Source organism: Schistocerca gregaria, unplaced genomic scaffold, assembly GCF_023897955.1.
Source record: "Schistocerca gregaria isolate iqSchGreg1 unplaced genomic scaffold, iqSchGreg1.2 ptg000492l, whole genome shotgun sequence".
Taxonomy (NCBI): Eukaryota; Metazoa; Arthropoda; class Insecta; order Orthoptera; family Acrididae; genus Schistocerca; species Schistocerca gregaria.
The window spans coordinates 2161265-2173719 of NW_026061899.1; positions in this window are offsets into that span (position 1 = coordinate 2161265).

The window sequence follows — 12455 nt, forward strand, 5'->3', positions numbered from 1 at the left end:
CTCTTCAATCCAATCACACAATTGGTCTGATAGTCCGTATGCTCTTACTTTGTTCATTAAACGATTGTGGGGAACTGTATCGAAAGCCTTGCGGAAGTCAAGAAACACGGCATCTACCTGTGAACCCGTGTCTATGCCCTTCTGAGTCTCATGGACGAATAGCGAGAGCTGGGTATCACACGACCGTCTTTTCCGAAACCCGTGCTGATTCCTACAGAGTAGATTTCTAGCCTCCAGAAAAGTCATTATACTCGAACATAATACGTGTTCCAAAATTCTACAACTGATTGACGTTAGAGATATAGGTCTATAGTTCTGCACATTTGTTTGAAGTCCCTTCTTGAAAACGTGGATGACCTGTGCCATTTTCCAATCGTTCGGAACGCTACACCGCTTCAAGAAGGGGGGCAAGTTCCTTCGCGTACTCTGTGTAAAATCGAAGTGGTATCCCATAAGGTCCAGCGGCCTTTCCTCATTTGAGCGATTTTAATTGTTTCTCTATCCCTCTGTCGTCTACTTCGATATCTACCATTTTGTCAACTGTGCGACAATCTAGAGAAGGAAGCACAGTGCAGTCTTCCTCTGTGAATTAGCCATTTAGTAGTTCGGCCTTCAGTCTGTTTCAGTACCATTTTGGTCACAGAGTGTCTGAACATTTCGTTTTGCTCCACCTACTGCTTTGACATAAGACCAAAATTTCTTAGGGTTTTCTGCCAATCAGTACATAGAGCTTTACTTTCGAATTCATTGAATGCCTCTCGCATAGCCCTCCTCACATTACATTTCGCTTCGCGTAATTTTTGTTTGTCTGCAAGGCTTTGGCTATGTTCATGTTTGCTGTGAAGTTCCCTTTGCTTCCGCAGCAGTTTTCAAACTCGGTTGTTGTACCATGGTGGCTCTTTTCCATTTCTTACGATGTTGCTTGGCACATACTCATCTAACGCATATTGTACGATGGTTTTGAACTTTGTCCACTGATCCTCAACACTATCTGTACTTGAGACAAAACTTTTGTGTTGAGCCGTCAGGTACACTGTAATCTGCTTTTTGTCACTTTTGCTAAACAGAAAAATGTTCCTACCTTCTTTAATATTTCTACTTACGGCTGTAATCAGTGATGCAGTAACCGCTTTATGATCGCTAATTCCGTGTTCTGCGTTAACTGTTTCGGGTCTGTTTGTCGCCAGAAGGTCCAATATGTTATCGCCACGAGTCGGTTCTCTGTTTAACTGCTCAAGGTAGTTTTTCAGATAAAGCACTTTAAAAAAATTTCACTGGATTCTTTGTCCCTGCCACCCGTTATAAACGTTTGAGTCTCCCAGTCTAACGGGTGATCAAAAAGTCAGTATAAATTGGAAAAAGTGATAACCATGGAATAATGTAGATAGAGAGGTAAAAATTGAGACACATGCTTGGAATGACATGGGGATTTATTAGAAAAAACAAATTCACAAAATGTCTGATAGATCTCATATGCGCGTCGTTTGGTGATGATCGTGTGCTCAGCCGCCACTTTCGTCACGCTTGGCCTCCTAGGTCCCCAGACCTCAGTCCGTGCTATTATTGGCTTTGGGGTTACCTGAAGTCGCAAGTGTATCGTGATCGAGCGACATCTCTAGGGATGCTGAAAGACAACATCCAACGCCAATGCCTCACCACATACTCCGGACATGCTTTACAGTGCTTTTCACAACATTATTCCTCGATTACAATTACTGTTGAGGAATGATGGTGGACATATTGAGCATTTCCTGTAAAGAACATCATTTTTGCTTTGTCATGCTATTCTGATCTGATGAAGCGCCACCTGTTGGACATTTTTTGAGCTTTTGTATTTTTTTTTTTTTTGTTCTAATCAAATCCCATGTCATTCCAAGCATGTGTGTCAATTTGTACCTCCCTATCTACATTATTCCGTGATTTATTCAGTTTTCAAATTTATACTGACTTCTTGGTCACCTGGTGTATCTGGCAAATTAAAATCTCCACCCAAAACTAGAACATGGTGGGGAAATGTACTCCGCAAATAGCTCCTCTTCGTCTTCTGCAATTTTCTTGCAATGCGACGCTGTTATCCAGCACTTCCAGATACCGAAGTATGTCAGTGACTGATGCTGGCAACAAGGATCTCACGAACAGAAACGACGTATTGTACACCACTGCACGCCGATCTACGCCGCTGTAGGCCCTGTAGGCCAGCGGCAGGGTTCTCCCGGAAAAGGCCGCTTCCCCCACCAAAAGCGCTGCTCGCTCTTGAGTTTACAGACAGACTATACCTTGAAACCAACACCAACTGAAAGCCAGTATGGTGTATGGCGAGTCTGTACTGAAGAAAGATGGCGTGCAAGGCGTTCTTCCATCTCTTTGGTCAATGTTCGAACACACTTTCTTGCTGTCTTGCTTGATATTGCGCTGCACGTTTGGAAAGACTCCCCAGCGTGCGTTTTCCATGCTATGACGATATAAACTCGGCATTCTCAAAGCTCTACGTTCGAATGAACAGTCCGGGTGCCGATGGCATAACCGACACGTGCCCTTAGCGCCAGGATGTCACCCAGAACAAGTCCGGCCCAAAGGGCCTCCCCTAAACAGCCGCCAGTTCCGCAAACTGGAAGCTGTATCAAAGTTATTACCGTATCGTCACAGTCCAACACATGTTAGACTGTGTTGAAATTCAAGTTTTTCTGGATATTAATATAATATGAATGTGCTTGAAGGTCTCTCGGGCATGCAGCTGTAGGCAGTATCTATCTTACCCCTGGTGAGACAAGCCTTTACATTCTTTCATTTGTCCTCTATCCATCCCTGCTTAGCCATTTTGCACTTCCTGTCGATTTCATTTTTGAGACGTTTGTATTCATTTTTGCCTGCTTCACTTACTGTATTTTCATATTTTCTCCTTTCATCAGTTAGATTCAATATCTCTTCTGTTACCCAAGGATTTCTACTAGCCCTCGTCTTTTTACCTACTTGATCCTCTGCTGCCTTCACTATTTCATCTCTGAAAGCTACCCATTCTTCTTCTACTGTATTTCCTTCCCCCATTACTGTCAATTGTTCCTTTATGCTCTCTCTGAAACTCTGTACAACCTCTTGTTCTTTCTCTTTATCCAGGTCCCATCTCCTTAAATTCCCACCTGTTTGCAGTTTTAATCTACAGGACATAACCAATAGATTGTGGTCAGAGTCCACATTTGCCCCTGGAAATGTCTTACAATTTAAAACCTGGTTCCTTAATCTATCTGATACCTTTTAGTATCTCCAGGGTTCTTCCATGTATACAACCTCCTTTCATGATTCTGAAACCAAGTGTTAGCTACGATTAAGTTGTGCCGTGTGCAAAATTCTACCAGGCAGCTTCCTCTTTCATTTCTTAACCCCAATCCATATTCACCTACTACGTTTCCTTCTCTTCCTTTTCCCACTGTCGCCTCTCCCCTCCACTGACTCCGCGTATGGACCGAGGGATGTGCAGGCCGTGGAGGTCTTTCAAATTTCAACGCTTTTTTCATCAAAAGTGCAACAATGCTATTTGCTATTAAAGGTTTGAAAGCTACTGGAGTATGGCCCACGGACCAGTCCGTATTCACCGATGCAGATTTCCTCCCGGAAGACAAAACTGACATCGGACTTGAGAGGCCGTCAGATAAAGAGGTTATTGTATCTGGAGCTGAACGATTGGAGTTGCCTTCACCTAGCACACCAGGTAAAAAAGACGACGCCAACAGGTTGGGTGATCAAGCTGGCAGGTTTCAGCGAATTGTAACTATGAACTGCCGCCCAAGAATGACGAAGTTATTGAGGCTAATTGTTCTAGTCCTGCAACTGCTAGATCGTACATTTATGGGTGCACTTAAGACTCACTACAGCGAGAATATTTGGCAGTGGATGCTCCATGAAAGCAAACTTGTTGGATCCTATGATATAGTGTGTTTCTTTGGCAAGGGAAGGAAATACAGTAGAAGGATGAAGTAGTGAAGGCAGCAGAGGATCAAATAGGTAAAAAGACGAGGGCTATTAGAAATCCTTGGATAACAGAAGAGATATTGAATTTAATTGATGAAAGGAGAAAATATAAAAATGCAATAAATGAAGCAGCCAACAAGGTACACAGACGTCTCAAAAATGAGATCGACAGGAAGCGCAAAATGGCTAAGCAGACATGGATGGCTAGAGGACAAATGTAAGGATGTAGAAGCTTATCTCACTAGGGGGTCTTTGGCAAAGTTCTTTTCCTCTTTTTTCTTTAATAATGACTTCTAACTCTTTTTTGTACAGCAAATCAGTTGAAACAATGGTCTTTCCCCTCATCCATTCTCGGGAATACGAACATCAGGGCAACATAAGAACCTCCTGCACTCAGCAAACAGATGACCATTACTAGAGACCCACACTCAGCAGCAGTCAGAGAACAAATTTGGCGTTTACCTCTGCTTGCAGTATCAGTCTGAACTACACTAAGGCCTGTTTCCTCAACGTTCCATACACGATCTTCTGGATATTTATGTTTCCAGAATTCAGCTTATAGCAAGTCGTAGAATGAGTTAACTCTCTCATGCGAAAAGCGTTTTGCTCGAGCATATGATGTTCCAGTTGGCTTTCTAATTGAAAGCTTATCTTGATGACGTCGAAGAAAATGGCCAAGACAAGCCCTTCCATTCACAACTGCAAGTTGGTAGGACATTTTTCTAACATCCATACTAGTAAAAGCATAGAATTTGGCCTCCATATAGTGTATGTAAACCACTAGTTCTCTTTCTAGGGCAGCTGGTTTTCTTCCAAACTTTTTAGTTTCAACATCTGTCAGGTATTAGCCTCATACACATACTGGCACAGAGTTGTTTTTGGGACAGCGCAATGTTTGCTTTTTTAACTCCCATGAGTTTTACTACAACAGCAGACACTGCCTCTCGCATTTTGTTTTTATCCCACACCTGCCTTTTACGGGTTCATTTAGGTGCCAGATTAGTCCTAGGCATCTGAAAACAGAAATAAAAACATTTTACGGTCTGCTTATAATATGGACCCTGGGGTCCACATTACAGTCACATACACCTTGTAAACTAGTGTAGACAGCTTAAAAATGCAATAATACCATACTTTTAATCTATTTGAAACTGTTGCCAATACTTAGTAGGTTGCATCTAAGTATTAACCAATAATGGTATGTTAATACACCACTAGAGTTCAGCTAAATATTATTAAGATATTAAGGGGGGGGGGGGTGCATATTACCACCACTTACCCTACATGGTAATGCAAAGCAGGTGAAACATTTGGATAAAGGTGTACTTGCATTCACGTTGCTTGTAACAGCAAATCTGTTTGACAGGCTCATTGTCATTGTGAAAGCAAAACTAACAAGTAAAATGAAAACATCCACCATAAGCACGAATCCAGTATTTTGATGAATAAGGACTCAACTAGAAAGGTAGGCTGAGGTTGGAAAGTACCAGCCACAAAATCACTTGAAGTTTACCTTGTGGAAGAAAATATTATCCACTGTAACTCCAAATTAGTGTGCACTGACTGTAAAGTAAGAATTAATAGATATTACTATGCATGTATTGGTTATAGCATTAAGTTAAATACGTGCAAGCATATACATAATGTTTATGAAGTAGAGAGTATAGAAGAAAAACCGTTTGAAATTTCTGAATTACCAGATGTACTACTTATGAATGTTGGAGAGGAAAATTCTGAAGCCAGTTTGTTCCTGTGACACAGAGGTACTGGCAGAAATTGTTTCTGGTATTTCAGTTACTGAAGTTTAGCTGGCCAACAAAATGGTAACTTCACTGAAGGCTAGTGTAGGTGCTGTTCATGCCAGTAGTGGCGTCTCTTTCAATAGCCCACAAAGGAGTCACAAGAGAAAACTTGCAGTACAGAGGAGACTGTTTTGAGCAAAGAAAACAAATTCGTCAAGCTGCATACTCATGGCAGTTCCTGATACAGAAGAAACTGTGAACACTTCTGGATGAAGGTTTACACCACATTAGCTAGTGTGTTGATCTCACATTCAGGAACATGATGGCTTTATTCCGTGTCCTGCCATCCAGTTTTAGGTTTTCCATTATTTCCCTAGATCAATCAAGGCAAATTCTGGGATGGTTCATTTGAAAGGCCAAGGCCAATTTTCTCCCCCATCCTTGAAACAGTCAGAGCTTATGCTCTGTCTCTGACGGCCTCACTGTTGACAGAATGTCAGATGTCGATATTCCTTCCTTCTTCACTGGTCTCTGGTGCGGCAGTTCTGCTGACACATGGAACCACCAGAAACTGCTGCGGCTTGTGCCAGCAGCCTAGAATGCTGGCATCACTGGGTCAGCCCCCTCCCAAGCCGTGCTGGGCAGTGATGACTGTGACTGAGGCTCAGCGCACTGCTGGTGATGGCCACACATTTGACAACTGTCCCAACGTGACAACAGAGTGAGTTGCAATTGTCAACTTGTAATATATATTTATTTTTGATCTAGCTAGATGGTTATCACTAGTGCAACTGTTAAACAGATTAAATATTTTCATATTCTAGCAAAGAATACACTAACATCTGATTGTTCACAATCAATTTTCCTGATAATGTAACTCATTTACCAAAAAAAAAAATTTGGTGAATAAATAATAATTTCAGTATCAGTACAAACACATGCAGTTGGAATTAGGAATGAGTAATTATGAATTAGCAATATAACCCAACTGAAAGCCTTTCACGTTCCAATTTGCAGTATAATTTTACTTTTTTTAAAAAAAAATCCCCTTTTTGAAAAGTTATCTGTAACCAAATAACTCATATTCCAGAATTTTCTGTTTTTAGCGGGCCATTATTTCCTAAATTTAAGCATATAATTTTGTAGTTCTAATTTACCAGGGCACAAAAGTGGCTGTTTTTATTTGGAAACAAGTAATAATTTCAAACTTGTCATTAATGCTAGTAACACCCTGACACAGATGCTAAGAGAGCAGATACCAAGTCTCACTGCTTGCCTGCTGGCTGCAGATGTTGATTGATTGTCTGAATGAGGAGAGGAACGAAACAGTGACATCATTTGTCCCAAGATCCAAAGTGGCAGAGACTGTGGGAGCAGCAAACCAACAGCACAATCTATTTGATGGCGAAGCAAAACAGGCAAATGAAGATGGAACACTGGGGTGGCAGGAAGATTAAAGAACTGGAGGGAGGAAGGGGGAGATCATAAGACACCCCAATGGTGCTATGTGTGACATGGTGCTGGAATCACTGCTAACCCACCCCAGTTCCCACTTCATACCATGATTGCGACACAATGGGGGATGACACAAGAAGAGGGGGTGGTGATGAAACAGCACAAAATGGAGAGGAAAACCTGACCAGCATGAAAGCAATGATGAAAGCCTTCAATTGTGGAAGAGAATTCAGGTACTTAAATCTAGGGAACAAACCACTTTTATGATGAAAACCAAAGACAGATGTAACTATGTAAGGTTGTATGCTACCATCTGTGATAATGGAAGAGTGTGTTTAGTGCAAAAGGCCAAATGGTAGGGGAGTCTCATAAAATGTGGGGGTTACAGATCATTATGGAGTAAGAGGCTTAGATTCAACCTTGTATGACCAATACGAAGTTCGCAGAGGATGGTAGATCCCCAGTGGGCCATGTGGCAAGAGTCCCCTTATCGCAATAAGTTTATTAGGCAGGGGGTTGGCCTCCAAGAGTCAGCTCAAGGCTGAGCAAAAAGGAATTGGACATGAGGCTGCAAACCCAGCACCAGAGAGGTCACACAAAAGGGGCACACCCTCCAGCCACAGGATCAGCAGTTCATTACCTGGGATACCCACATGAGTGGGAACCCAAAGAAAGTCAACTGAACAACCAGCATGGTCAAGATTGGTAAGGTGGTCTTAGATGTCATAGACCAAGAAGAGGGAGGGAAAACCACTGTCTGATAGCCTCAAGGGCAGTTATCGAGTCTGCACATAACGTGGGTGGGAGAGGACTGTTAAACATACTAAAGAACCTGGTAAATGGCCATTAGCTATGCAGTACACATGCTACATGGGGCAGGTAAGAGATGGTGTTACTTGCCAGCAGAAGGTACATTCCTTCTAATTAGCAGATTTAGAGCCTAGAGCCATTCCATTAAAACACAACAGCAGCCTGAAACTCCCATAAAAGCTGGCAGAACAAACAATGAAACACAGACCCCTCTGAATCTGGGATCAAGGAACTAACCAAGGGGGAGGAGGTTTTTGGAGAGAACGGGGAACAGGACAATGAGGGAAGATAAAAATCATGGCAAAGGACTGCAAGCTGGAGCCCAACTGTTAAACTCACCTGAAGAGCGAGCAATTTCCTGCTGCTAAAGTATAAAATATAAGGGATGTGTGGGGAAAGAGAAGATGGTGATGGCATAGGAAACAGGAAGCTTAGACTGTTGTACCAAAAGGGCAGTGGGTGGGGGACAACCCCAGCTTCAACCAGGAAACAATACGGCTAGTGCAAAAGGTACTGATGATCAGATAGATACCACAATGGTGGACCTGCTCCAAGAGGATCAGTATGGAAGGAGCAACTGAGCCCTAAATTTGGCTACCATGCCCCCCTCCCCCTCCCCACACACACACAAGTAAATGTCATAAGACGACCCAAGAAATGGAAGTGGTGGACCACAATCAGAAATTGGGTCTCGAGATAGAGCTCCAGTAGGTATCGTACACAATATGGTGACAGAAATGCACCACCCACAATTTAAGAGGAGAAAACTGAAAACTGTGTGAGAAGGTCCATGCAGAAGCATACCACATGGCACCCTGGAACTGTCACTTCACAAAAGCCACCAAGTGTTCAATAACTCAGACACAGAAGTCATCCACATGCAGAGCAGGGGTGACCAACAACAGTTTGACGGAGGTCACAAGTCCTTTAATAGTGATGAGGAAAAGGATACTTCACTGAACCCTATGGAATGCCATCCTCCTCAGCAATGGAGTGTCCTCATCCCAGGACTTATGTCCCTTCTTCTCTTTCATAGGTAGAGGAGGACACACGCTAGATGCCAGAGAGGTAAGGGGGGAGAGAGGCTTCTGCTAGTTCTATAAAGTGAGACCAGGCAACCTTGGGGATGCTAGAGCTGACGGTTCCATGGCCAATGTGTACCAACAGACTCTTGGACTGAGAGGAGGCCCTAATGGCAGCAGACACCAGAGAAGAGGCACTTCTCTGGTGGATGAAAGGAGCAACAGTTGGAGGGGAGGAAGATGTAAGTTCAGGGGAGAGGGAGAGAAGAGTGAGGCATACCTGGGATAAGGTGGGGGAAAGGATGTAACAGAGGCAATAGTAGATTTTTGTAGACACAAGGCGAAGCTGATCGTAAACCCCAATATATTCTTTCCTTCTTACAAACCAGCGACAGTTGTGACAATGAATACATGTGGTCAGTAGAACAAAGGCACACCTGGGCATCCTCATTCATTGCATACAGGATTAATACATGTGTACAAATCATAAACACCAAAAACATTTTAGCAGTGGCAGGACATACATCACAGTGCACAGTGATAAGCCATAACCTTGACCTTGTCTTGGGGGTATCCACTTCAAAGACCAGAATAAAGTGGTCATTATCAGTGTGGTTGTCCTTAGTGCCTTTCTGAATATGATGAACAAAATGAATGCCTTGCCACTCCAGACTGGCCCACGCTTCACCAGTTTGGAAGATGAGGTCTCTATGAAAAAGACACCCTGAAGCATATTCAAAGGCTAGTGAGGAGTAATGGTTTGCCAAACTTGTCTTTGATAGTTTCTACCAAAATAATGGGTTCATGGTGGGAAGGTGTCCTTGTCAGTCTTGATGCAGACCAGGTAATGGGGAAAAGATTTGACCCCAAGCAAGCGAGTCTGACCCTCCTCCCATGAGGGGACAGTTGTAAGTTGAAAAGTCGTTCCTGACTAAAGGTCCGCCAAAGACGGCCGGTTTTTTAAGTCTGATACGTTTGATACACAAAGTGTAGACCCTAATAACACCAAAACCAATCAGGGGCTCTCCCCTTGTGCACTACTCAGCCACACCAAGGGCCAATGCCATAGGGGCTGTTGCTGGGAGTTCCAATGCTCCAGAATGACAAGCCACTACTCATAGGCATACACAGGGAGGTAGCAGCTCGTGTATCAGAACTGTCATCCCTGTTTTCAGAGGACTCCATCAAAAGAGTACATAACACCCCAAGCACACGAAATGACTACTGTGCTAGTGGTACAGCACAAAAAGGACAATGGCTTCAGGTAAAAAGTGGAAGAGGTGGTAAGCCCACATGCCAAAGACTTCATGTATGGTGTTGTTCCACAGCTGGCTCACACCATGGAGACAAAATTTAGAGTAGTTCAATCCCCAAAAATTCCAAAAAGGGAATTGTAAAGCAAGAGGAATGATAGTGTAAGGGATAGCAACGAAAAAAAGATAGCCAGGCCAATGTAAGCAAGGGAAAGGATTGAGGACAGGGATGGATGAGCACGGGAAAGTTAATGCAATTTTGAAAAGTAGAAAGGATCCAATTACTAGCAGCCTCATGTGCACAAAATAATTGTGACCCCCTTCCACTGGGGAATGGGGATGGAGCAGATATAGAAACATGATTCTGTGATGTTAAAGATAAACGAATCTTCATATGTGAGTATTACTGGATTTGCTCCAAGTATCCACTGGCCAACATGCAAACATGTAGTACTGAGGTCAGACTGGCCATCGTGACAGCTCTATTTCTCATGCAGTGAAGTAGACAACACTACCCAGTGCTGTTGGCACTGTTGCAGTCGCATGTTGTATTGCCATGCTAGGTGACACGACAACTCACCATAGTGCACACAACTACACACTGCTTACTCTAGAGCCCTTCAAATTAATATTAAACCGACTGAGCATATACAAATTAAGAGATGACTCACAATTCAATAATGTGCATATCAGAGAATCAGTTTCATCCGTAGCGTGAAATGAAATGACAGTATGGCATTTCTGGCCGGGAGATCGTATGCAGGAGAAATCGGCTGCCTACTGCAAGTCTACATCAGTTGATACTGCTTATTTTTGCATCTAAAACCTCTGAGAGGATAAATTCTCAAATTGGCCAGGAATTGCACCTGGAGCCCCTGCACAGCTGTTGGTCACTCTATCCGACAGCCACAGTGATGGACAGAGCTGGCCTCCAACACACTCATTTACTGACAGTCCTGTAAGGCATTGTGTATCGGAAGAGGAAAGCAACATTGGGCATATGAATATAGGGATGACTCACAAGGCATTTCAGTATTGTGCTTACACACAATCAGTTGCATATATGGTGTGCTGTTTGGATGCTCTTGCTGCCATGGTATGCCAAAAGCTTATCCCTCACACCCAGTGACAGGTCCTATAAGTAAACACTAAATCAGAATGCAGGCATTGTGTACTGAAACAGGAAAGTAACATTGAGCATATTTGAATTTATAGACGTCTCACAAGGCATTTCAGTATAGTGCATATTACATAATTAATCTCATACCTGGTGTGCTGTGTGGAATCTCAAGCTACCTTTTTTAAGCCAAAAGCTTACCCTTCACGCCCAGTAAGTAAACAAACATTAAAACAGACAGGAAGACAAGATGTCCAGCGAGTGAGATCACAGGTGTTTTCTTCGTCCACTAAAAGAACTTATTTGAGAGGAAATAGTGTCAAATTTAAATTTCCTTTGTTTTGTATATTTGCTGTAGTGTCCATTCTTGTCACAAAACTGAATATTTGCGTCCCCATAGAGATTATTCTTGAAAAAAAAAAAAAAAAAAAAAAAAAAAAAACTTTGTGTAATCTGAAGTCACGATAATTGTGACATAATGCGAAATTTTGCATTCCAAAACACAAAAAATTCTATTAAAATTTTCTTGATAGCGGAAAATTCTTTTAAGAAAGGCAGCTACTAGTTTCATCAGTGCCTATTGTTACTATAAAAGTATAATTAAAAGTTTTTTAAATTGTATTTAACTAACACATTTCATATTGTTCACTAGTTAGAGGTGATCTAGGTATAAATTTAAAACCTGACCAAACACTAAAGTAAATTCTCTAAAAGCAAAGTAATTACTAATTCACTCTCCTGTCATTGTATCTCTAAAGCAGTACAAAAACAACAACAATGGCATGTAAGACCTCCATGTCATTTTTGCATACATATAGCCAATCTCGTGTCCTGGACAAATTTAAAACTTAATTATTCTTTTGAAACTGATCATGAGTGGGAAATGTGGAAGCTGTTATAGCATTGTGAGTAGAGGGATTTGTTGCTAACCTTGTAGGAAATATTTTCACTGGGGGAGGGAGAGGTGGGGGGAGAATCTTGGGAGAACAGAAGAGCCTCTCTCCTGGAACTGCAGAGTATGCAGTAGGAACATTTTGGTTGGGGTACAGGAAAGGAAAATCTGTGTCCTTGTGGCACAGTTGAAGGAAGC